The sequence below is a fragment of the Fukomys damarensis genome, unplaced genomic scaffold, assembly GCF_012274545.1.
Source record: "Fukomys damarensis isolate Sample0158 unplaced genomic scaffold, DMR_v1.0_HiC HiC_scaffold_38, whole genome shotgun sequence".
In the NCBI taxonomy this organism is placed as follows: Eukaryota; Metazoa; Chordata; class Mammalia; order Rodentia; family Bathyergidae; genus Fukomys; species Fukomys damarensis.
The window spans coordinates 45,907,013-45,934,130 of record NW_022900950.1 but is presented as its reverse complement, the minus strand read 5'-3'; the positions used below and the strand labels follow the sequence as shown (position 1 = coordinate 45,934,130).

The 27,118-nt window shown below is 37.3% G+C and overlaps 1 long non-coding RNA gene across 1 annotated transcript in view; it reads left to right on the top strand.

The window, feature by feature from the left end:
* LOC104871155 overlaps positions 1–20,651 on the top strand; it is a 267,725-nt gene extending 247,074 nt beyond the window's left edge. The window contains exons 4-5 of the long non-coding RNA XR_782767.2: positions 19,501–19,684; positions 20,566–20,651. This is a non-coding gene — a long non-coding RNA (uncharacterized LOC104871155). The remainder of the gene's footprint in view (positions 1–19,500; positions 19,685–20,565) is intronic.
* Positions 20,652–27,118: the final 6,467 nt, after the last annotated feature.

The following is a 27,118-nucleotide window of genomic DNA, read 5'->3' as shown; positions in this document are numbered from 1 at the left end:
CCCCAAAAAAAAAAAAAAAAAAAAAAAAAAAAAAAAATCAAAAGTACATCTACACATATAGCTTTCTTCATATTTTCTTCTTTATTCTACTCTCCTCAAACTTTCTATAACAAACCTGGCAGTGGCCATTTAAATTTTAAAGTTTTTTTCTTTGAATTCAGATTGTTACATTTTAAATTTAGCTGGCTGCCAACAAACTGTCAAGTAAACTTCAATGGTTTTCTTATCTTTATTAAAGCAGCAGAAGAGCAATTAATACTGTAATTGCAGTCTAATGTTTTAAGTATATCAATTAAATAAAAATACCAACTCAAATTAGAAGCTAAAAATAAATTATAGCTCAGTTAGGTTTTGTAACAATGAGCTTTTGTAAATTTAGGAAATGGCATTAACATCCAGCAGATAATCTGGGGCCATGTCCCAGGAAGAATTTCTTTTTATTTTTCTTATCTTTGTTTCCCTAAGCATAGGATTTTTTACTTGTTACTTTTGGTTGGTTCTTATGATTGAAGTTTTCATAAACTCTGAAAAAAAAATAAAAGAGCAAAAAGAAAAACAAACCATCTCCATTCACTTGACAATTGGAAAGCTAAAAGATCTCTGGGGTGATATACCTAACCTTAGACCTCACTGTAGATTTTCCAGGCTATTCTGTGGTCCTCTATGTCCCTTTCTCCAGGACTAAGATGAAGAGTTGATGTTCTTTTTCCTTTTCTGGCTCTGGGAAGCCAGTCCTCTACACTGATTTGTAACTGCAAATTGCCTTGCAGTTTTATACCTCATAGTTTCTTCCTCACTGTTCTGTTTGCCTTTACACAGTTAGTTTCAAAAATTCCTCACATGAGGTACCACTTGTTGCAACATGTGACTGTGGTGGTACAGAGGATGAATGATTTCTCAGAGATGACATTTGTCTGAACACCAAGAGGCCAAGACAGACTGCTTTACCAAGACCCCTCAGCATGAGAAAGTTTCAGGAAAACAGCCTCAAGCTGAAATCTTGTGGCTATTTCTCAAGGATGTGAGAATAAGGATGCAGAAGAAAAGCTTTGCAACATTTCTATAGGAGTTTTGGTCAAGGGACAGGGAAGGTATATAATAGTTTACTACATGACACATGCCGACCTAGTTTAAGAAAACTTAACACAATATCCAGGATAAACATATCTGAAAATAACTTATTGTTGATTCTCTTTGTTGCCTCTGAAGATCTGCCCTAATCTTTATTCATACATTTCAGGAGCCCTGGACTGTTGCCCAAGGTTCCCTTCACTTTTACATTAATTTCAAACACTTCTCCAGCCAGAGTTTCCCCACAATCATGGTGGACAGTTTGGAGGTAGTTGTGCATTATATCCTGATCTCAAAATGGCATGAAAGTATGGGTAGGCATTATGAAGGGAACTGCTTATGAGGTCAAAGTTGGGAACACAGGCAGAGAAAGCCAGCCAGACTTATGAATGAAAACAGTTTTTTTTGTTCATGTGTGTGTGTGTGTGTGTGTGTGTGTGTGTGTGTGTGTGTGTGTGTAAAGTGGAATTGATTGAATGAGAGCTTTGTGATAAATCATGATGGCCCTCAATGTGGGGATAAGGTAGAGCCCCAGGTATTGAATAGTTGTCTGGATTAATGGTGCCTTGAAAGGTAAAGCATATTATCTGTAGGAAAAGAGAAAAGAGAAGAGAGAAAATACAGGAGAGAAATATCTGAGTAATAGTCTTGGGGAGAGGGGCTATAGATTGAGATTGTGGCTGAGAGCCTGGCTGAATAAGTGAGGGCTGTCTCTAAAGCCTTGAGGAAGAACTGTTCCGGTGAGTTGAGTTGCATGATCTGAGGGGGAGTCAGTCTAAGTGAAGGCAAAAAGTTCTTATCAGGCTAGAGATGAGGGATCAGAAGAAAGAGTAAGGGGGAAAGGGTAGGATAGTGGAGAGGGAAGGAGGATTTTGGGAGATGACTATTGCCCAGAGATTGAGAAGTTCTCATTCCCAGGTGGTAAGGTGTCGCCAGAAGTGAATGACAATATGTTTTTTAGAGCACTTTAAGGGTGCTGTCATGTAGGGATGACAAAGCTGGTCATCAATTCCTACTGCTTATGTTGAAGATTTAACTGTAGGTCCCAAGAATATTGACAAAGAGGAGTAAGTGGATCCTATGTAAGAAGAAATGAGACAGACTTACCCTCAACCAGAAGAGTTACCCTAGGCTTTTGTGTAGTGATGGGCTAGGGGTGCAAGGGCATGAGCCCTGTCAGTCTTCAACTAGAAGAACAGGTCCCATTATGTTAGCAGGGTAGGTGAGGGAATAGGTGGCCCAACCCTTATTTTACAGCAGGGATAGTCTGTCCTCTTAAGCCAAATATGGGACAGAGTTTTGTGAGTGGCTATGGATTTGAGCATTGCTTTGCTCCTTGCTCTGTTTTGTTGCACTGAAAGCTAGGCCTAAGCGGTTTAGACTTTTGTTTGGGTAATTGGCCTGGCTGGGGTATTGTTGTGAGAAGCAAGAGGACAGATTTATTGGAAGCCTTTTTAGAGTCCTTTCTGTCCATGTCCTGGATTTGGTAGACCTGAAGGCAGTAGTCACAAGATGGGCCAGAGGAGTTCCCTGATGTCAGGGGTTGCTTGGGAAATAAATTTTGAGAAAAAGTTGTCCCTCAGCTGGGGAGGGATCTAAATGGGTAAGGGCTTTTGGAGCTTCTGTGAGCTGGGCCATGAATTGGGCTGGACTTTCTTGGGGATCTTGGTAGACATTTTGGAGTATGTAAAGTTGGTGGAATTAATAGAGACCCTCTCTAGACCAGTAAGAATATGTTAAATAGTCTTGGCATTATTTCCAGTCTCTGACCAGGCTCGTGGCTCCACCTAGGGTCTTATCTAGGAACAGCAACTGTCCCAGGGTCTGTGATTATTTACAGTTTGGTCCTCATGGGCTATACAGTAGCCATGGTCAAACTCATTGTCCCTCATCATGGAGAAGAATGGTGGTGAGAATGATATGAATATCACGTCAGTTGAAGTCAAAGGAGCAAGTGAATTTTTTAGTGTTATGTGAGGAGTTTAATGAGAAGGAACAAAGGCAAGCTTTTAATTGGAAGAGATTTGAGAGGGAGATGGATGTCAGTAGGCCATTAGAGGTGGTAACTTCTAAAGAATACAAGGATTGTGGCTTGGGGAGTTGGTGGACTCAATGGGGGTGATCTATTGGGAGGAAGACTGGGCCACAAGTGTCAAGGTACAGAAAGAGAGATTTGTTTCCAGGAAGTTTTTGTGTGAGATAGAGTTTGGGGATGAAAAAAAAATATTCTCTGGTGTGACATGTAGCAGAATGAATAGAAGGAGGGATGAGTGGAGGGTGAAAAAGGCCTTATTCTAGGGAATCTCTTCCCATTTGCCTGAGTTCTGGAGAAAACAGTTAAGTTTTGAAAGGATCTGAAAATTGAATGAACCATATTTTGGTCAAAGGGAGTCATTATCTTGACATGGAATGTAGCCTGGACACATTACAGAAAAGCATGAGGCATTTGGACTTGAGATAAAATTGGAGACAGGTTGCTGAGGAGGCAGCCCAGTGTGGGTGTCTTTAGGAAGGGCAGAGATAGTTCATCCCCAGGTGGGTTAAGGCCAAGAGTATCCAGTGGGATGAAGGGTTATCAGGATCAAAAGAAGCATCTCTCAGATGAACACCAAAATCCAGAGCAAAGGACAAACAGAGCAATCTGTTTCCAGGTAGATCTGTTGTGTTGGAGCCAAAGCCAGAGGATAGATCTAATTAGGACTTGATTGTCTGGCCAGAGGAGCAGGCATCTTCAGTCACTCCCTGGGAGGACTTATCCCATACTCTTGAGTGGTGGGATTTAGGTGGAAGAAATGCTGATAAGAGGTCTCTAGTGGGCTAGAGGCAATGAGGCCACTGGTTCTTGTTTCCATGAAGTGGGTGAATTGAAAGCTGTAACCTTGAGGAGGGTGGGATTCACTGCCACCTGCAGGATTTCAGCACAAAATGTTAGGTAAATAGTGATGACCCTGTAAAGAACACAGACATCCTGAATTTGGGGGTTATGGGTAGGACCTTAAGTAATTTGAAAGGAAAGTCCAAGTCCAGTTTATTTAGCTAGGTCTTTCGTGGGTGAGGTTATGAGGGTGGGTGGGACAGGTTTAGGTGAGATGAAATGAAAGGGGAGTGTGAGATTAGGACAGCAAGAATGGGTGCTTATGTGGTTACAGAAACTGGTGCTGCAGGTAGGGCCATGAGTGTCACATCCTAGCAAATAAGGCATTGTTTCTGGGCTCAGGCAGGAGGCTACAGGGTGTAGAAACTAGCTGTGATTGTTTTCAGAACTTGGGAACTTGGGCAACTGAGTGTGGAGGTGGCAGGGGTGGGATAGGGTGGGAATGGTGGTCAGAGCTATCAATTATAAACTTTCTATGAGCAAAGAAAAAATTTCAAACTTTTAAGAATTTCCTACATCTGAGATCCCAGCCAGAATCCTGCCTGGACAAGGGGTAAAGGTGAGCAGACCACAGCCAGGGCCACGCCCAGACACCAGTGGCTTGGGACCACAGGTTCTAGCCAAAGTCTGCCTGGAAAACAGCTGCACAAGCCTGCAGGCCCCAGCTGGAAGCCCACTCAGAATCCAGGGACACGACTGCACAGCTGTAGCCTATGGCCCTCCTGGACAGCAGCTAAGAAGGTAGACAAGCCACAGTAGAGGCCTGCCCAGATACCATCACTAAATTTGTGCAGGCCCCAATCAGAACCATATCTGGACAACAGGGTAGCCCAGGGATCTGAAAGGCCATCATTCTGAATCCAAGAATTGCCACAGTGGTGAGCAGCAGAGAGAAGGCCTCTCTGAGGCTTGCTGAGAACTGAAGCCAACTGGGTGAGCAGATTCAACTCAACAAAGGTTCTGCAGACTACATCTGTTGAAATAAGGAGACACCTAAACAATTCTCAAAATCAGATTTCCAGATCACCAAAGGCAATCCCAAGGGGCAACAAGATGGAGCAATCTGATACTCAACCACCTGAGCTCCCTAAACTGACAACAAGAAGAGGATCTGGAAAAAATAAAATCCAAAATAATTTCTCAAATAACAACAGAGTTGTGTCCATAGTGAAAGACATGATTAATAACTCTAGATCAGAAACATTTAAAAATAAAGAGGAGCTGAGGAACATGATGGAATCCCAGCATAGGAAACAAATGTAATGTATAAAGCAGATGCAAACAGATTTCCAGGAGATTAAAAACTGCACTGAAAGTTTGTGCAACAGAATAAGCCAATGTGAGGATAGAATATCCCATACAGAAGACAGGATTGTGATTAGTGATCATGAAAAGAAAGATTTCTTAAAAATAACAAGGGACCATGAGAAATCAATCTAACAGCTTCTAGACTATGTAAGGAAGAATAATAAAGATTGATCTGAGTCAATGAAGAAACAGGAGATAGTGGAAACAACACTAAAAAACAGTTGATAGAAGTAATGGCAGAAAACTTCCCAAGCAAGGGAAAAGAATTTGCATACAGACAAGTGAGGCATTTAGGACTCGAACTAGCTATGATTAAAAAAAAAAATCTACACCTAGGCATATAATACTCAAGACTGCAGAAACAAAACAGAAGAACAAAATACTATAACCCATTAGAAAAAAGAAAGAAGCCACATACACACAAAAGCCCACCAGAATCACAGCAGACTTCTCAACACAAACCCCAAAGTCAAGAAGAACATGAAGTGAAGTATTTCAAGCCCTAAAAGAAAACAACCCTCAACCATGATTCATGTACCCTGCAAAACCATCTTTCAAAATTGATGGAGAAATAAAACATTTTCACGACAAAGAACATCTGAGGAATTTCATGAATACCAAACCAGCAGTACAAAAAATTTTAAACTATATCCTAGGAATAGAAAATGAGAGTCACAACTCAGTGAAGCCCAGCAGAATGAATCCATCAGGCTAAACAAGAAATTAAATGGAAAGGGGAATAATCCAACAAGAAGAAAAGTTCATGACAATAATAACTCAGTGCATATGAGTTATAACTATCATTGTTAATGGTCTCAATTTACCAATCAAAAGAAATAGACTGGGAGCACAGGTTAAGATTCAAGATCCAACAAGATGCTGAATAAAAGAAACACACTTAAGAAAAAAAACTTCATAGAATGAAAGTTAGATTGGTAAACAATACTCCATGAGACAGGAACCCTCCCCAAAAAAGGAGTAACTATCCTATTTGTAGATAAAATGGGTTTTAAGCCAACACTAATTAAGAGATACAAACAAGGCCACTACAAACAAATCAACTAGACAAAAAATGAACAATGAAAACTAGAACTCAACTAAATTTTTGAACAAATGGACTGAAAAGATGCTGACAGAGTGGTCCACCACACAAAATCAGAATGCACATTCTTTTCAGCTGTACATGGGCCATTCTCCAAAATAAACCACATACTTGCTCATAGGACATGTTTTAGTAAGTACAAAGGAGCTGAAGTTATCCCCTGTATATTATCAGATTACAGTGTGATGAAATTGGAAATCAGTAGCACAAAAATGCAAGAATTTCATAAACATATGGAAATCAAACAACACATTTCTGAACAACCACTGAGTCATAGAGGAAATTAAACAATAAATACGAAAGTTTTTACATTTAAGTGGCAATCTCAGTACAACATATCAGAATCTATGGAACACAATGAAAGCAGTATTATGAGGGAAATTCATAGCAATAATACTCATATTAGGAAAAACCAAGCTCAAATAAATAGCCTAATGCTCAACCTCAAGCTTCTAGAAAAACAAGAGCAGGAGAAACCCAAAGTTCATACAAGGGAGGAAATTATAAAGATTAGAGCACAAATCAATGTAATGAAGACTAAGAGAATGATACAAAAATTCAATGAAGCAAAGAATTGGTTCTTTGAAAGAATAAACAAATAAAGAATAAGAATAAACCCTAACCCTTATCAAGAAAAGGAAGGAAAATGCTCAAACCATGCAATTAGGAACAAAAAGATTGAAATCATAATAGATCCAGCAGAAAATTGAACACATGATTAAAAATTTACCAACTAATAAAAACCCAGGTCCTGATGGTTTTATTACTGAATTCTACAAGATTTTTTCAGAAGAACACTTTCTACTACTGTTTAAATTCTTTAATGAAATTGGAAGTGATACTCTCACATTCATTCCAGGAAGCAAGCATCATCTTTGTGTTAGGTACTTTTATCTCTTTGCTGAGACAAAATACCAGACACTCAAAGTTAGAAAGGAAAGGGTTTATTTGTCTTACAGTTCATAGAGGTTTCAGTCCACAGTCAGCCAACTATAAGACAGGGATGACAAACAAGCATGGCAAAGCAGAAACAACATGGCACACATTAAGCAGCAAGGGTAACAACAGAGAGTGTCAACAGTGTCTCCCTGCCCCTTTTATCGTATTCAAACTATTTAGGGAAGGTAGCACTCACACCCTTAATCCTAGTGCCCTAGAGGCTAGCATTGAATCATGAATCAATTCTAGCTTTACATATTCTAGACCAAGCCTATGACCACATGAGCCTTTGGGGGGACATCTAGACCCCAATCATAACAACCTTGATCTCCAAAGCAGAGAAAGACCCAAATGAAAAAGAGATCTGTAGGCCAATCTCACTAATGAACATAGATGCAAAAACCCTCAATAAGATACTGGCAAACAGAACACAGGAGATAATAAAAAAGATCATATACCCTGACCAAGTGGGATTCAACACAGGGATGCAGGGATGGTTTAACATGTGAAAAGCAAGAAATGTAATACATTATAATAATGGACCCAAGGACAAGAACTATACAGTCATCTCAATAGATACAGAAAAAGCATTTCATAAAATCCAGCACACATTCATGATAACAATCTCAGAGAAAATTGAAAAAAGTTGAAAAGCAGAAAAACTGATAAAAGCCATCTATGAAAAAACCAGCAGGCAATATCATACTAAATCCTTCACACTAAAATCAGGAACAAGACAAGGATGTACACTATCATTATGCCTGTTCATCATAGTTCTAGGAACATTAGCCACAGCAATTAGATAAAAGAAAGAAAAGGAATAATGATAGGAAACAAAGAAGTTAAATTGTCATTATTTACAGATGACATGATATTTTATATAAAAGACCCCAAGAATTCCACTAAAGGTCTTCTAGAATTAATACTCAAATTCAGTAGAGTAGCTGGATACAAGCTCAACACACAAAAATCAGTAGCCATCCTATACAGAAACAACAGACTCACTGAGAGAGGAACTGGAGAACAATTCATTTTACAATAGCATCCCAAAAAATAAAATACCTAGGAATCGTCTGAACAAAAGAAATCAAACACCTCTACTCTGAAACCTATAGCTCTTTAAAAAAAAAAGAGAGATTGAAGAGGATATCAGAAAATGGAAAGACATTCCTTGCTCCCAGGTAGAAAAATCCAATATAGAGAAAATGGCCATACTTCCAAAACTTGTATACAGATTCAATGCACTCCTGTTTGAAATTCCAAGAGTATATTTCACTGAACTAGAGAAAAAAGTCCAAAAATTCATTTGAAACAAAAGAGACCTAGAATAGCAAAAGCAATTCTAGGCAACAAAGACAACTTAGGGGGCATCACAATCCCCAGCTTGAAACTATACTGCAAAGCTACTATTGTGATAAAAACAGCATAGTATTGGCAAATAAACAGACCCAAGGATCAGTGGAATAGATTAGAAGATGTGGAAACAACTCCAGGAATACTCAGCCACCTCATGTTTGACAAAGGAGCCAAGTATCTCACTGGAGGAAAGACAGCCTCTTTAATAAATGGTGCTAGAAAAATTTGGTTTCAACTTGCCAAAGATTAAAAGATTGCATATAACACCTATGTCTCTCACCATTCACTAAACTAAAACTGAAATGGATTAAAGATCTAAATATTAAAACAAAAACACTAAATTGGCTGGAAGAGTGTTTAACGTCTTGAAGACATTGCCATCAGAAAAGATATCATGAACAAAATCTCAGTCCCACATGAACAAGCACAAAGAATGAACAACTGGGATATCATTTTATTAAAAAGCTTCTGCACAGCAAGAAAACCACCAACAGAATGAAGAGACAACCCACATTGTGAGAAAAATATTTTACTAGCTGTTACTCAGACAAAGGTCTACTATCTAGAATATAGGAAGAACTTTAAAAAAAATCAGACCTCCCAAATTTAAAGACCCAATCCAAAAATGGGCATCTGAAATGAACAGACATTTCTCAGACAAAGAAGTAGAAATAGCAAATAAAGATATGAAAAAATGTTCAACATCACTTCTCATTTAAGAGATGCAAATAAAAACAAGCCTGAGATTCTAACTCACTACAGAAAGAATAGCTGCTATCAAGAAATCAACCAACAACAAATGCTGGTGGGGTCATGGGAGAAAACCCCACTGTTGGTGGAACTGCAGACTGGTGCAACCACTGTGGAAATCAGTATGGAGATACCTCAAAAACTGCAATTAATTGTCCCATTTGACCCAGCTATTCCCCTGCTGGGTATATTTTCAAAAGAATTACAAGAATCATACCACAGCAATTATATGTACACCCATGTTCATAGCAGTACAGTTTTTAATAACTAAAACTTGGAAACAGCCCAAAGCCCAAATGCCCATCAACTGGAGACTAGATAAAGAAAATGTTTTTTTTTTATAGAATGGAGTACTACTGAGCCATAAAGAATGAGAAACCAGAGACATTCATAGCTAAGTGAATGCACATTGAGACCATACTCTTAAGAGAAAAAAATAGGAAACACGTGTAAATACCAAATGGTTTCTCTGGTGTGAGAAATTGAAAGTTTAAGTAAGGTGCAAAATATACAATAGATAATGTGAAATAGGAAAAGGTCTAAAGATGAAATGGGGTAGGAGAAAAGAAAGAAGGGAAAGGAAAAAATAGGAGAAAAAGAAAAAATGGAAACAAAGTCTTTGTAAATCAGGAGGGGTAGAGGGCTGAAGTGAGGGCAGGGAAATGGGGGAAAAAAATAAGAGCCAAGATATATTATGTGAAGATACAAATCCCCAATAATGAATGCCAGCATGTTGTATTCCTGAAATGTACCATTAAAATCCATGAATTAAAAATAAATAAAAGAATTTAAAAGAATTTCCTACAGCTACAATTATATTTTAAATGATTTTATATTTGGCCAGTACTTTTCCAATTAATATCATAAAAAGAAATAGTATTGTTTTATTTGAAACCAGAAAAAAGTAACCATTAATCAGATTTTTAAATAACGTATGAATTAAACAAGAATATAAAAGCATAGTAATTCATTGTCTTTTCCATTTTATATAATTTTCTGCTAGTGTTTCCACAGGAGAATCAAGTGTACCATGCATACAAATCATCATAGTATGTTTCTAGTGTATTATTATGATTTTATTATATATTTGACCTTAAATTATTTCCTCTTACACTGCAAATCATGATCTCACATTCAAATGTTTACTTTCCACACAAGTCCATGGGTGCCTCTACTCAGTTAAGTGAATTTAAGCAATATTTATTTTGTCTTAAGATATCCAAACCAATTTATTTAATATTATTTAAAATTGTTTGTCATCATAGAATTAGCAGGAACATTTAAACATAAGAGATTTTTAATACTTTGGCACAAAAATAATGATATACAGATACACTTGAGTTATTAGATCCTCTGGAAGAAAAAGACATGCAATCAATTAACCAGTAAAAGAGCAGAATTAGAAACCAGTGTGTGTGTGTGTGTGTGTGTGTGTGTGTGTGAGAGAGAGAGAGAGAGAGAGAGAGAGAGAGAGAGAGAGAGAGAGAGAGTTGAGAGAGAGAGAGAGAGAGAGAGAGAGAGAGAGAGAGAGAGAGAGTGCTCATTGTCCTCCTGTTTGAATGATCCTCTTTGAAATCAAAGACTTTGGCTCTTGATCTTTTTTTTAATGTTTAAAGAAACTCTACAATGACATAAATAATCAACTCAGATTCTTTAAAACATCAGGCAACACCTTCCACTTGCCCAAGGAGTATATATTTCTTGGAGAGATGAAGGCCATGTTAAGACTAACACAGGAAGCCACACTTTAGCTTCAAAGTTTATGATTTGTATTTAGTGTGGTTTGCAGCCCTGTTTTCCTTATGTGGGTGATGACTGAAGAGAAACCCTCCATCCCAAAGCACCCAGATGAAGCAGTTGCAAACACTGATGAGGTGGTTGAGAAATCAATTAGATCCTCAGTCTGTATATACCAGGGGCCACTAAATTACCTATAGGTAATTCCTAAACTGCCAGATAGGAAACATACTGTGCTTTATTGACCACAGAGTCCCTGCTGCAACCAGTTAACTCTAATGGCTGCAGGTTGCTAATTCTAGGTACCTGTAAAATAATAATTTAATTAAATGAATGTGTAGATGGAAAAAAAGCAAATAGGCAATAGTGTAAATATGTTATTCACATAAGGATATATTTAACAGTTGCAGTGAAATAAAATACAATATAAACAAAATAGGATGTTACATTTCATTAAGAGCTTATGAGGGTGGAGACAAGTTTATAAAGTTATAAAGTAAAAAAATAAAAGAAAGAAAAACACAGATAAGAAAACATAAAAGAATTTTAAAACTGGCAGAAAATGCACCAAAGTTAATAAATAGATAAATATTGATTCTTGGAAAATATGTACTGAACTTTTTCCTGTAATATGTAAATATTTCAATTTGAAAAGAAAAAGGCAAGCACTGTAAAACAAACAAGCAAAAGGTAAAAGGAAATGAATAAAAATGTCCAAGAAACACACGAAATCTATTCATAAATTTGGTTGTAGGAAAGATGGATAAAAAGTTGCCATGAGATATCACTTTACATTAGAAGGACAAAATATTAGGAAATATATTTGCTGGCTGGCAGAGGTAAGTGAGGGTAAGTGAGGTTGGGCCTTAATAAAGCATTACTTACAACAGGTGCCTCCAGGCTCAAGTTTCTGACTTTAGGTATGGACTCTGAGACCCCTCTCATAGGTGAGACTTAAATTCAGCACTGCAGAAGCCTGTTTTGGAGGTTCAGAAGGATTCACCCTATAGGTCTGAGTCACTCCATAAAAGATGGCACAAACTTTGTACATAGGGGCTACAAGATGGCAAGTTTAGTTCCTTTTCACAATTCTTTTCTCACCTTAAATGCTCCTGTAAGTGAACCATTAGTGGAATCTGTTAAGGGGGAAAAGAAGGAAAAGGAGGAGAGAGAAGGGAAAGGAGGGAAGAAGGAAGTAGGGAAATGGAGGGAAAAAGAAATGGAGAAAGGAAATCCAGATTATCTAAGCATATAGACAGATTCTATTGTAAAGCCCCTGTCTGCACAGGCCTGTGGGATCAGAGTTTTTTGACAGAGAAGCTAAGACAGAAAAGAAACCTAATGGGTGTCTTTATTCAGTGTCTTTGCAGTGGATATCAATACTGTGTGAAGGACTTTGAGAGCTGGAGGTTACTATAGGAGCTTGTAGAGCTTGCAGAAGTTTGTAGAGCTTGAGGAGTTTAGGCTCTGGAAATAAAACCTAAGTTTTAAACACCAACTCTTATTTACTAACTGGATAAAGCATATTTCTTAGCCTCAAGGTCTCATTTTTTTCATCTGCAAAATGGGAATAAGGCTACCTACTTTTCAGGATGTATAAAAAGTGTGTATAATCTTTAACTTACATAAATGTACAATAAATGAAAATCACTGTAATAAGTGAAAATCACATTTTCAGTAGAAAATGAATATAGAGAGCAACTAAAAATTAAAGTAGAACTAATTTCCTAAAACAATGAAGAATAAAACAGTAAATTTATGCACTCATACATTATACTTCCTTTCTAGAATTCTGTCTTCAAATTCCATTCATTTTTTTCCCTCGGCAAATATTTCTCAATCACCTACCATATTCTTGGTACTGTGCTAGCTGCTGAGGTTACAAAACTGAGCAGTTTCTTTGCTTCTGAGTATAGAAAGTTGAAAGGGCTTAAAGGCTGTGCTAGTTATTAAGCTGCCAACCCATCCTTTTGTATTCTGCTTGGTGATACCAGGAAAGATATCCAGAAATGTGCTGTTCTTTGCCAGTTGCCCCCTACTAGTCTCAGCCAATAGATACGCTAGCGAGAGAGTAGAAGGGTGAAGAAAGAAGTGATACAGGTGCTTCTTCCTGCTTGCTTCATGTAATGTCACTATCACCACCACAAAGGCTTCATCTTGGCAGCAGTGATTTGTTTGCGGTAGACACTGGTAGACCCAATTTCACTGCCACCTCTAACATAACAGCAGAGGTCTGAGTTAACTACACAGCCTCCTCTTCTCACATTATAAGTTTTAATAACCCACCTTCTTACCTTTATTCTTCCAGCCCTGGGGATGGCAACTACTTCCTGCAGATACTATCTTTATGTTATCCAAGCCTCCCTCCTTTGCTTTTTCAGATTTCTTACATCTGCTTAATGTTTCCTTATAGTAAACCCACTACTAAAGTTGTAGTTTCTATCTTATGATTAGACCCTGACTATGTATTTGATTAAAGGTCAACCCATTAAGCTCTATTAGCAACTTCACAAATTCTGTGTGTCACAGTTTACTCTCAGTAAACATACTTTTGGAAGTGAAAATCTTCAGACTAGGAAGGAAACCATTTTATAACATAGTACTGTAAAAGTAAAAAGCCAGTTTAAAGACAAACACTGAGTAAAAAGGAAATTTATTGGGAATTGAGTAAAAAGGCAATTCAAAGGAATTGAAGAAAATATTTGCAAATTGGTATGTTTATATCTATACATCTCCCCAAAGTCTCATGTGCTTATAGGTGGGGCTTTTGAGAGATGACTGGATCACAGGTGTGTGAAACTCACCACTGGTTTAGTCCACTGATGGTTTAGAATTGGGTGTGATGTTAGGAGATAAAGCCTGGTGAAAAGTGACCGTGGACATGGCCTAGAACAATATATATCCCTCCTCCTCTCTTAATCCCACTCTGTACTTCCTGCCTGCCATGAGATGAATTATTTTTCTTCTTCCACGTTCCTCTGCCATGGCACCCTGCCTAGGAACCATCCAACTATAGACTAAAACCTCTGCAAGCTATGAGCCAAAGTAAATGTATCCTTTAACTTATGGGTATCAGGTATTTTGTCCCAACAACAAGTAAGTAACCAAGACACAAATCATATATCTGATTAAAAGTTAATATTTAGAATATATAAAAGTTCCTACAGCTGTGACAATAACTAAACCAAACAACCCAACTAGAACATAGGTGAAGTACTTGTACAGACTCCAAAGAAGATATGTAAAGGATCAAAAACACATTAAAAAGTAGTAACCATTAGGGAAATATCACTAATCATTAGGAAAATGCAAAACAATATTGGACCACTTGGTACCACCAGGAGGTAACAAGTCTTAGAGAAGATATGGAGAACCAGAACTCTTGCCCATTTCTCGTGAGAAGATGTAACAGTGCAGCTACTATGGAAATAGTGTGGTGGTTCATATGAAAGATCAAAATAGAATTGCCATATGATACAGTGCTTCTACTTCTATATATAAACCCAAAAGAACTGAAAAGTAAGAACTTAAGTGGATATTCTACAGTCGTATTCATAGCAGTAGTATTTGCAATAGCCAAAAAAAGAAAGCAACCAGAACATTCATCAGTAGATAAATAGACAAACAAAATTATATATATGAATATTATTCAGCCTTAAAAAGGAAGGAAATTCTAGAACATAGTATAACAATAATGAACTTTGAGGGCATTGTGCCAAATGAAATAAACCAGTCACAAAAACACAAATACTATGACTCTACTTAGATGATGTACTTAGAGTAATCAAATTCACAGAGAAGAAAAACAAAGGTGGTCAACATGGGCTAGGGAAGGATAAGCAATAAAGAGTTATTGTTTCATTGGTGCAGAATAGCAGTTTTGGAAGGTGAAAAATGTTCTGGAAATAGATAGTGGTGGTGGTTTCATAACAATAGGAATGTGCTTAATGCCACCAAGCCATATTCTTAAAATGGTTAAGATGCTAAGTTTTAGGCTTTGTAAATCTTACCACAATAAAAAAGGTAAAAATATATGCACATTAGTGGTTGCTATTCCTAACATGTCCTTGTTAGCATGGATTCATCATCTTGTCAAATATCCAAGCCTCAAATGAAGAGTGCCAAAGTAAATCAGGTACCCTAAATTAGGCCAAGTTATAGCACTGGAAGGAAATTTATCTTTTTGCTGTCCTTTTCTATTCTTTTTGGGGTGCATCTTGGTGCTTTCTGCATAAGCAGTAGATTTCGTGGCTCTACCATACTAATACGTAGAGAAGAGTACATGTGCTTGAAGGGGATTAGAATATAAATGAAGCATATTGAGGATACACTCTTAAGTGAAATAAATAAGTCACACATGTGTAAATACCTAATAGTTTCTCCGGTGCAAAAAACTATAATGGTGCATAAGATCCTAATGAGATAATTGACAATGTGAAATAGGAAGAAAAGGGCAAAAGGTGTAGGGAAAGTGGGAAGGGTGGGGGAAAGGTAATGAGGGAAAAGAAAACAATATGAGAAAATGAAAAAATGGAAATAAAGTTTTTGTAAATAGGAAGGAGAGGAGGGGGTAAAGGGAGGGCAGGGATAAGGGGAAACATGAGAACCAAAACCTGTCATGAAAAGGTACAAGATCCCAATGATGAATGCAACTGCACCGTATACCTAAAATGTACCAATGAGAAAAAAAAAAAAAGAATCTAAGTGAAGAAAATGAAATCAAAACTTCATGTCCTAGCCAGGCAAATTTTGCAGACTGAATAAAACTAATACAATTTAGTCAGTCTTTTGAAAAAATGTATGTTGATGGCAACTCCAATACATACCGAGGAATCTGTAAAGCCTTGTAGCTATCCTTTATACCAAGGTCAGAGAGGCCTGTACTCTATCCAATTATTACTCTATCCAATTATTATTCAATTATTACTTCAATTTCCTTATTTATACAGTGGGGAGAATAGTAGTAAATACCTCTTAGGGGAGGCTGTGACACACAATAAGCCCTATGTGAGTCTTAAAATGAATATATATATATATCTATTTCTTTAATGGAAATGAATATTGGTCAGGTATTTTGTCTTACACTTGTTTCATATCCATTAACTATTCTCATTCTTAAAAGAATGGAAAACAGCCCCAGAAATGCTAAAAAAGAAATTGTCATTCAGTTCATCTGAAGCAATTTGATTGCAGCCTCCTGAGTCTTACTTACTTTTACCTCTAAAGCAGCTATAATGTGGTCTTATTCTTATCACAGGTGTCATCAGATAAATTTAATTTCCTGGTATAATATGTAGGCTTTAAAAATCCAATAATTTTCATATAAGTAGCTTAATCAATAAAGACAAAATATAAACTTCTGGCATTTTTTGATTGGCACCTTCCCCTATAGCATTGTACACATACACAGACCCACACCTCTTATCAGTAAAATTCTAGTTTTTCTGGGAAAATCACATTCCAGCTCATCAATTTTTAAAATGGATTTATTCCTTTATTTTTCTTTCTGTTGCCATGTAGATTTCCAGGATTTTTTAAGTGAAGACAACAAAAAGATGAAGAGAGGCTGGCATACATTTTGACATTTAAAGATCCATATTTAAATCTAAACTTTGTCATTCAGCTTTGAGATATTAGTGAATTGCCTAGCCTTCCCCAGTCATGATTTTTGCCTTATTTAAAATATGAATGACAATACTACTTCATAACTTGGTAAATGAAAGAACCCATGGAAAAGTATCCAACACAGATTAGACAGCTTATTGACACATATAATATATGTACATAATATATTAGTATATATTCTTATATAAGAATATATAATTAATAAGTAATCTATAATCACCATAAGATATTTGTGGAAAATAAACAGTAAAATTAATAAATTTTAATAAATTAATAAATTTATGTAAAACACATAAGTTTTCATGTAAAATAATCACAAGGAAATAAAAATAAGCCTTAAAATGAACAATAGGAAGCATTTTGATTAAATCAGGGTGGATTACAATTATGACTGTAAAGAAAAATAATCACAGATGGTTCAATCAATGCTTTTTGACGTCAATTCTGAAGCTACACCAATCGGTTTGCAGGTTGGGCAACTGTTTTGTGGGAAGAGCTTGACTCTATGTACACTTCAGATAAAATCATTTAATATTTTAAAAAGAAAAGCTATGTGGTGTGTGTGTGTGTGTGTGTGTGTGTGTGTGTGTGTGTGCAAGCACATGAGTTTGGGTACACGATATAAATGAATCATCAAAGAGAGGGTCTTTTATAATCTGGAAAATAAGAGGAACCCCATAGATGATCTCTCACTCACCTCATTTTATATCTAAAGTAACCCAAAATGTCACAGCCACATCTAAGTCACACCAGTCACTAGACAGTCACAAAAAACCAGATTGTCATCATTTCCCCTTCCATCATTCAACGGACTGCTTTTATTGTCCTTGCAAGTCACAACAGGTTGTTGGTCTGTGGCCCTGAGCTGTGATTCTGTGGGGAACGATTTTGCATTCCCATCCCCCCACACACTCCAGCTGGAAAGAAGGGAGTTGTAAACTTTGACTTCTGCAGTTGAATGAGGCATTGTTTGATGGAAGTGTGTGGGCGGGGAGGCTACAAACAGCCAACTGCCAATTCTTGAAGCAAACATGCTCTCTTTATCCCTGAATGTAGTTTTTGACGTAATGAGCATGGCTTCTAATTTTCCTTGCAAATGGGCACACTGGTGACCATGGAAACTGGCATGCTCAAAAGATGCCCTGTCAGGGCCTTTGAAAGGCTGACAGACATTTGTATTAGGTAGGTAGAGCCATGCCACCTAGGGCTGAACAAACACACCCAACTGGATGGTGCTTCCCAAAATCACACAAACATTTGTATTTCATTAGACAGAAATTAATAAGACCCCAATAGGAAGAAGTAAAAGGGACTGTTTTTTTAGGGGATGTGTGTATATACAGCTGGGCTATGAAGTAATACAGAGAATGCTCTTATGAATAATGATTGCACATGTGCATGCAATTTATTTCACTTCTTACACTGTCTTTTAGTCCCTTCCCCCAGTCACTCTCTTTCTATAGATTTTTCAGAAATCAATCACAGATCTGCAGCTGACCAGGACAGGATCTTGTCTACTCCTTTCACATGGCAGGACTCCAGTAGCACTTGTATATTTAAAGGCCTTCCTGGGTCATTAGTAAGTTATACTTTTGAAAAATATACATGTTCTCTTCCTTGATGATGGAGGACATGCGTCTAGCGGTCTGACACTAATTGGAGGGAAATAAAAATTGTAAAAGTCTGTGTCTAGAAATAATTAAATTCTAATATTTTAAAATAGTTCAAATATGGGTTTTAGTGGAAAGGTTGACAAGAGATGCAAGGTGTCCTCTTCGTATAGTCCTACCTCAGAACAACACTCCTACCTTTTATTTATTTATTTATTTTGCATTACTGGGGGTTGAACCCAGGACTTTCACACTGAGCTACATTACCAGCTCTTTTCTATTTTGACATAGGATCTCCCTAAATTGCCCCAAATCTAAAACTCTGTACCTTCTTACCTCAACCTCTCATGCCCATCTTTAGTCCCACCTTTTTGAGATATTGATTGCTTCCCCATTCTACAACAGAAGCCCGCTGGAGAAGAAGACTGGTCCATGTTTTTAGAGTGGAAAGGAAGAAAGCAGGAGGAAGGAAGTGAAGGCAAAAAGAGAAGAGAAAAAGAAGAGCTAATTAGACAAAAGAGACGAGATACTGAAATATTTCTCAATATGCTGATTGTATAAGCTTCATGAGGCAGTGACCTCTTTCATTTATTCGGACAGGTTGACTTACACACTTTTATTAAAAGAATAGCAACCTGAAATGGGAGCAAAAAACAAACAAACAAACAAAAAACCCAAACAGCTGGACTTTTATCCCAGTACCCAGATTTAAACAAGCCATTCTTCAGTCATAAAACCCTTCAACATACAGTTAATCTTCCATGGCCATAAAGCTTGACTTATTCTTTCCTAAGTTGTCTTCATTAGTAGATATCCCAAATGAACACAGCTTCTGAGATAATACTTTTTCATTTCTGCTAGGGGCATTTTAGAGTTTTCTCACCTGCCAAACTCCCCAAAACTTGACTTTGTAAATTCCAGAGCTCTCACCCGTAGGCCAAGTCTATTTATTTGCCTTTCTTGTTACAGCCAGTAATTTCTTTTTGCTTCTAAACCTCCAGTTTTCAGGCTGAGCTTGATCACAGGCTGCGTGGGTGAGTAGGGGGAAGAAAATAAAAATATTTCTCTTTATAAATGCAATTATGAAATAAGAATTGATCGTGCCTTCTGCATATGTATATCTCCAGTTCCGTGACTAAGCCATGGAAAGTCTGAAAACATGCAGGGGATCCTGAGTGTCTTCCACAGCTGACCAGCTGCTGCGAAGGAACATCTGGAGAGAGAAACACTCTCACCCAGACAGCGAGTCACCCCTAAAAATGTCAACTACATTACATCTTCAAGAGATTCTAGACCTTGCCTCCAAATATGGTAAGTCTAAAATACTTTATATTGAAGTCAGTGCCTAGATAGTTTCCTTCATGAACAAGGTGTGCTTTTAAAGGGGAGGACAAGCAATGAATTTAGGAGGGAAAGAGCTAGTTTTTAAATTTTGTGATTTTTGAAGCCCTTTTTTAACAGTGCTGGAGAAAAGTGAAAAAAAAATATTCTAAAGTTTGCCTTTAGGACTGTGATGGACACTGATTAAATCTTTAAACTTTATAAGACTCAGTTAACTAAGATTTCTGTTGTCTCTGTCTCATTCTTGTATTAATTACATTAAAAAAACTGCCCCAAAGTCAGTAGTTTAAAAAAATATATTGATTATGTCATCGTTTCTTCATACTAGGAATAACAGTAGCTTCAAGCCCACTAATTCGGTTTTTGTTAGGCCTCAATTGTTCACGAGCATTTGAGCATAAGGCCTCTGTTTCCTACTGGCTACAGCTTCCCCTGATTCCTTGTCATATGGACCTTACAGGTCTGCCTATCTAAAGGCTGGTTTCTGACAGAGAGAGAGAGAGAGAGAGAGAGAGAGAGAGAGAGATCAAGTCAAAGCCATACAATAACCTCGGAAGCCACACTCTGTTAGTTCTTTTTTTACCATTCTCTGGAAGTGAGTCACTGAATTCAACCTCTCCTTTCAGAGGATGTAAAGATAGAAGCTTCGCCTTCATAGCATGTTGTAAGAATTAAATGAATTAAGACCCAGAAGTTGGATAGTGTAGAGAACAGTGTTTCCTTCTTTAACTCCTGTGTTCCTTCTTTCTGAAAAGTGATATAGTTCTACCAGAAGCTCAGTTCTTCTGAAAGCTGATCCCAGAAAGGAAAATACACTGGTCTAAATGTTCATCTTCACCCTTCATTACCAGGAGTGATTACCTATCAACCAGAAAAATCTCCAGATGACCCCAGAGCCTAGACGATTCAGAAGCATCTGAACTGCTAAAGAGAAAAACACAGAGTCAAAATAAGTGAATAAAGTGTCTTCAACTATTCAACATCTGTAAACCCCTCATTTTAGTAATTTCTGACACACATTTAATCCCTCAGCATTTGATCACTGAAGATCCAACAAACCAACACAATGGAATGTCTTGAAGGTAGAAAGACCACAATGTACTACTCTCATTTAGATTATGGAGGGTATCTTGATCCAATCCATTGAATCCTCAGGACATCAGATATCTGTCAAAATGAAGATACAATAATTCTTCAAAAATTAGTCTACTCATTAACAATACTGAAGAATTAGGCATATTAAAGGAGTCTTGCTGTATCTCATAATGAAGTTAGTTTTGTGCTGCAGAAGAGTGTTTCACTCAAAACAGAATCACTAACTATGGGGGATTATTAGAAACTGAAACTAGCATTTATTTCAATGATTTGAATAGCACTACCTCCTTCATGTTAACGAAATGCTTCCACACAGAGGACTTTGGAAAGAGAATCATTAAGATATAAAGAGACGGATGGAGAGGAGATGGAGGAAGACAAGGGAAGAGAGCGAGATCAGAAGAGAGTAGAGAAATTTGTTTTTTGACACTGCACCTCCAACTTTATCCTCTTCTGGCAATAATTAAGTACCAGGAGAGAGAAAGAAGAAAAATACAGGAAGGCAAAGAAGAGGACTAGAAGAAATATGAAGGAGGAATAAAGAAATGTAGGAGACCCTAAGAAAAATATACTTATAAATTTGATGTTAGACTCAAAATTAAGCTCAGTATAAAAAAAAATATCAAACCCTTCATAGGTGCCAGGCACTGTGTTGGGAGCTAGAACTATGATGATAAAGGACACATGGCTACTGCTACCAGTCACTCACACACAAATAAATAAAGGTTGAAAAGAAATAACATGAAATCCAAGAAAACTTGCATTGCAATGATGATTAGAAGGCTCAGAAGTGGTCAAGTGCATTTCTCTCAGCACCTTTGGTGATGAATTCCCATGTCAAATTATGTGTTGTCTACTTGACATTAGCTTTTGGACTTTTTCAAAATATTTCTGAAATTTGTTACTTAGTAAGAGATTAGGGGAGGGGAGATAAGAATCTTTGTGATTTGCATCTCAGCATGTTTCATTCCCCGTCCAAATAAATGTTGTCTGGCTAAAGCAGCACAGCATAAAACATGACTACTGGATTTGTCATAAAATGTATAATTAACCTATGTTGATTGAATCATATAGAAGGAACAAGGCTGACTTACAGTGGATGCTGTTTACAGAATAAGCATGTCAGTCTAAATTATTTATTCTGCTTCAAGTTCATCATGTTCAGCACAGCTATAAGGGGTGCACTCTACCCTCAGCTCAGTATCCCCTTGACCAGCCTGCGGCCCTGAAGACACATGATGGCTCTTAATGAGCTGCAAACATAGAACTCCCAAGATGAAATCAGGACTCAGCTGCTCTATATGTATCAACTTTAGATTCAGAATGAGAGTAAAGGGTATACTTTTTTTTTTTCCTCATTGAGTTTGTTGGTACATTTTAGGTACACAGTGAAGTTACATTCATCACTGGAATCTTGTACCTTTACATGACAGGTCTTGATTCTCATTTTTCCCCTAACCCCTGCCCTCCCTTCACCCCCTCCTCCCTTCCCTATTTACAAAAAACTTTATTTGCATTTTTTCATTTTCTCATATACATTTTATAATAGATATTGTATGTGACAATTTATAGACTTTCTCCCTTATTTTTCTTCCTTCCCCTTCTATTTCTCTTCATTCTATACCACTTCTCAAACTTTGGGAATCTCTTTCTTTCCCTGGTAATCACTCCTTTCTCCTTCCCTTGTTCAGCATCTTTGCTTTATGCTGCTGACGGACTTGGAAATTTCTATGCTTTCTAGGCCTAGGGCAGTAGTTGTACAAACTTTTCATGAGAAATCCATGAAAAACTTGTTTAAAACTCAGCCAGGTAGGCCCTACCACTTATGATTCTATTTCAGTGTTTCAAAATATAGTCTAAGAATCAACATAATTAACATGCCTCTCCTCTGTAGGTGATCTTGATACAAGTGATATATAGGAAAAAATTGGCAAACATTGTCCAAACACAATGAATATCAATGGTATGAACAATTCAGAAGAGACTTGAAATTCAGCTTTGACACTGGGGTATCCTGCTTTCTTCCTCTCTCTCTGACCCCTCTTCACTGGCTCCACTTCCTTTGCTCGCCATTTAGATAGTGATGTGTCCCAAGGTTCTCTTCTTATTCCATTTCTCTTGTTCTATATGCTCATGTGGATTGCTATCATCCAATCAGGTGAGTGGAGATGATATCTATACACTGGAGACTAAAATGTTTATTTCTAGACCCAAATCACAATGAAGCTCCAGACAAACATGTATTTCCACCTGGATGTCCCACATGCACCTCAAACTTAACATGCTCTAAACTTCACCCAGAGGATATGGTTCTAGATAAGATAAAGAAGCACAGTCCATACTGTCTGACTTGCTCAATGAAGCTCTTATATCTACACCAGCTACTGGGAGACTCTGATTAGCAAATAGGTTTGGGAAAAAACAAGTTCAAAGGACCACTGAATGGGTGGTGAGTTTCTCTGATTTTTTCCAGTGTCACACACTCAAGCTCTGGTTTGAGCATGGAACAGGGACTCCTGGGAGCCCAGACTCTGTGGTCTTTTCTTCTGGCCCAAACCCAGATAGTCCCTCAGAGTGATGACAGGAAGAATGGGGCAGTAACTCCCAGGGGCTTCCTCATTCTATGATTTGCGTTTATTTCCCTAGTGTTATATTTTGAAGGACAGATGTTAATTTTGGCCAAGACCAATATGTCTTTTATTTAAATATTCACTTTTTCTTCTTGTAGGGCAGAATTCCCATCGGGTGTCATTTTTCTTCGATCTAAAGAATTTCATCCTGAAGCACCTGGTAGTGTGTCCACTTGGAACAAATCCTACCATCTTTTGTTTGCATAAAGTCCTCTTTTTACTTGTATTTTATATGTGCATACACATATATGCATAGATATAGACAGATAGATGATAGATAAAATTTCAAATTGGTGCTTTTTTTTTTTTTTTTCCTATCATGTCTTTAAAGGCACTGTGTCAGGCCTTCCAGTCTCATGTTTTTTGGTTTTTTTTTTTTTTGGTTTTTTGGTTTTGGTTTTTTTTTTTTTTTTTGAGAAGTTATCCATCACTCTTCTTACATATTACTTTTTACTTCTTACATACTTCTTTTCTTTTAATGTTTCTAAGATTTTCTCTTGCTCTGGTTTTCAGCAGTTATGATGTGGGTAGGTTTACTTTAATTTGCCCTTGAGGTAAAAATTTTCTGCTTTGGATTTGCTAAATGTCATGAATATATAAATTCCTGTTTTGTATCAAATTTAGAAAATTGTTAGTGAGTATGATCACATTTTTCCCTGCCCTATTTTCTTCTCTCTTCTCATTCTTATATATATGTTAAGCTTCTTAAGGCAATCTCACATCTCAATAAGAATGTTCATTTTAAAAGTTTTTTCACCCCGTCCTTCATTTGAGATCATTCTTATTATCTTGTCTTTGTGGTCATTGCACCTTTCTTTCTTTCTTTCTTTTTCTTTTTTTTGTTGTTCTTTTATTGAGTTTATTGGTACAATTTAGGTATGCAGTACAGTTACATTCATTATTGGGATCTGTACCTTTACATGACAGGTCTTGGTTCTCATTTTTTTCCCCTTGTCCCTGCCCTCCCTTCACCCCCTCCTCCCCTCCCCATTTACAAACATTTTATTTCCATTTTCTCATTTTCTCATATTTTTTTCTTTTCCCTTATTACTCCTTTCTATGTCATGGAAAACAAATTTTTTCATATAACAAAAAATAAGACTTTATTTTCTAGGATTTTGTTTTATTTGTTTCACAGTTTGCATCATTTGTCAACTCTCTTTTTACCCAGTATATCCATGTTTTCCTGTCAATTTCAACATCTGGTTTGTTTTCTTTTGTCACATTTTCCTGTATTTTTGCACATTTAATAAATATTGTATAATAGATAATGTGGGTGACAATTTATGGAGAATCTGAATTCTATTATCTTCCTCTGGAAAATATTGACTTTTGTTTTAGAAGGAAGTTCAGTTATTAGCAGACGACCTCAGCTTTTGAAGACTTGGTTTTGGGGCTTTGTTAGATTGGTTCTACTTCTTCTTTGCAACCAGAATAGAATGAATACCTTAGTTCTGAGTCATAAGACATAGCTTTTGGATTTTAATTTTAAAAGCTTGTCATCTTGGCAAGACTTGAATTCCAAATTCTACATAACCATGAGAGGCAGCTGTTGAAGTCTCTACTCAGCAATTCCAGATTTTCAGGGTTTTATTTTCCCCCTTGAGCTTTGCTATGGTTTGCATGTGATTGATCCCCACCAACTGTTATTGAGGCTTAGTCTTCAGGGCAGCAGTGTTGGGAGGTAGGGCAAAATGGATCATGGGAGGGTCATGGATATTTGTGTCATGGGAGGCATTTAAATCATGGGGATGGAGCCCTCGTGAATGAATAAATGTTTTTGTCCCCCCGCCCCTTGGGAATGAGTTAGCTATCATGGTAGTTCTCTCTTTGTACATACCCATTCCCCCTCCTGCTTTTCTGCCATGCATGGAAGGGCAGGAGGCTGTTACCAATAGCCAAGCAGATGCAGCTGCCATAGTCTTGGACTTTTTAGGCTGCAAAACTGTGAGTCTCTTTTCCTTAAAAATCTCCCACTTCAGGTATCATGTTTGTTGTAGTTTGTGTTTAGATGTTCCCCCAAAATCTCATGTGGTCATAGGCGGGGGCTTTTTTCAGAGGTGACTGGATCTAGGGTGACAACGGGATGGATTCATGGTGCAATGCTAGGCTCAAGAGTACTAGGATTGAGGAGGTGAGTGCTACCCACCCTAAATAGCCTAGATAAGATAAAAGGGGCAGAAAGATGCTGTTAAGGTCTCTTGCTTGCTTTGCTGTCTTCTGCCCATGAACTGTTTCTCTTCTGCAATGCCTGTCTGCCACCCACCCCTGCTTTGGAGCCACCTGATTATGGATGGAAACCTCTACAAACTGTTTCTAAATAAACCTTTCCCTTTTTAACTTCATGTGTTGGGTAGTTTGTCTCAGCAATGAGAGAGAAGTAACTAAGACACTGCTATATAGCAACAGAAAATGGATAGGCTTCTTGGGTTTCATCTCATACAAATCAGCTAATGATTTCAGAGGAATTTCTATACAGATCTTGGCCTCGCTTATATAGATTCCTCCTTTTGGAACCTCCCTCAATTTTAAGTCTTTTTCATAGCCCAAATTGCAGCTTGTGGCTATTCAGTCCCATAAGACTACCACTTTCTGCTTCAGAATTATGGTCCACACACTAATGTACTGAGAAGTACGTTAAAAGAGAAAAAAAAATCATATAAATGTGTTTATCCCTTGAGAAGGTTCAAATCACTGCCACTTTCTGCTTGCATTTTATTTACAATGGTTATTGACAAAAAGTATTATAACACTCCACTGTCGGTATTCTATCTCTTTTAAAAATAATTATTGTCCTTTCTTTCTGTTATGTTCTGGATAATTTCATCAATGCCTTTCCATGCCGTAAAGCTTCTATAGGATTGTTTCAGTGACTCATCTGTCAGTTGGGTTTTTAATTTCAGTGACGATTTTTCATTTCTAGAAATTCTTTTTCACTTTATCACACCCTCCCCCAATCTTATTCTTTTATTGTGTTTTTAATTCCTTTTTGAGACCCGAGTCATTTTGATAACACTGATTTTATAACTTCTATCTGGGAATTGTATTTCCTGCATACCAAGTTCCATATTCAGCCAATTGATTTCTACTTAGAGCATTTTGTGTCATTATGTGCTCAACTATTTGACCCAGCTTTAGGTTTTGAGTTTATCTGCAGCTGACTTTTATCTTTGGAAATGATCTGTGATCCTTTCTGAAGGGTACAGCCCTCTAGAGAGTTTGTGAATTGCCATATCCATCAGCTCATGAGCTCACAACTCTAGGGATACATCTCACTCTTTAGAGAGCTTAGTTATTAATTTGAAACATTCTTTTTCACATTTTATCCACAATTACTACATATTTTAGTCAAGGGAAGGTTTGTGTTCTCTTTTTTTGCTCTGATGTGGGACATAGAAACTCTATTCATAAGTTTGTTTATAATCAAGAGAGGGTTTAAAACAGGCTATAAGTTGGTGGCTTATAGAACGGTTGTTCTTAATCCAGATAGTTCACACAAAAATCTAAATGTAATTATTCTTTTAAACAATGTGAATATCGGGTGTTGCAGAATTGATTATTTCTGCTTACTACTCTCATGGGGCAATGGTGAGAAGAAACAAAGTGGTGGCTTCCCTCTTTGAGATGAGATAAATGCTCCAGAGCGTGCCATGCTCCCCACAGCACATCACAGTCTTCC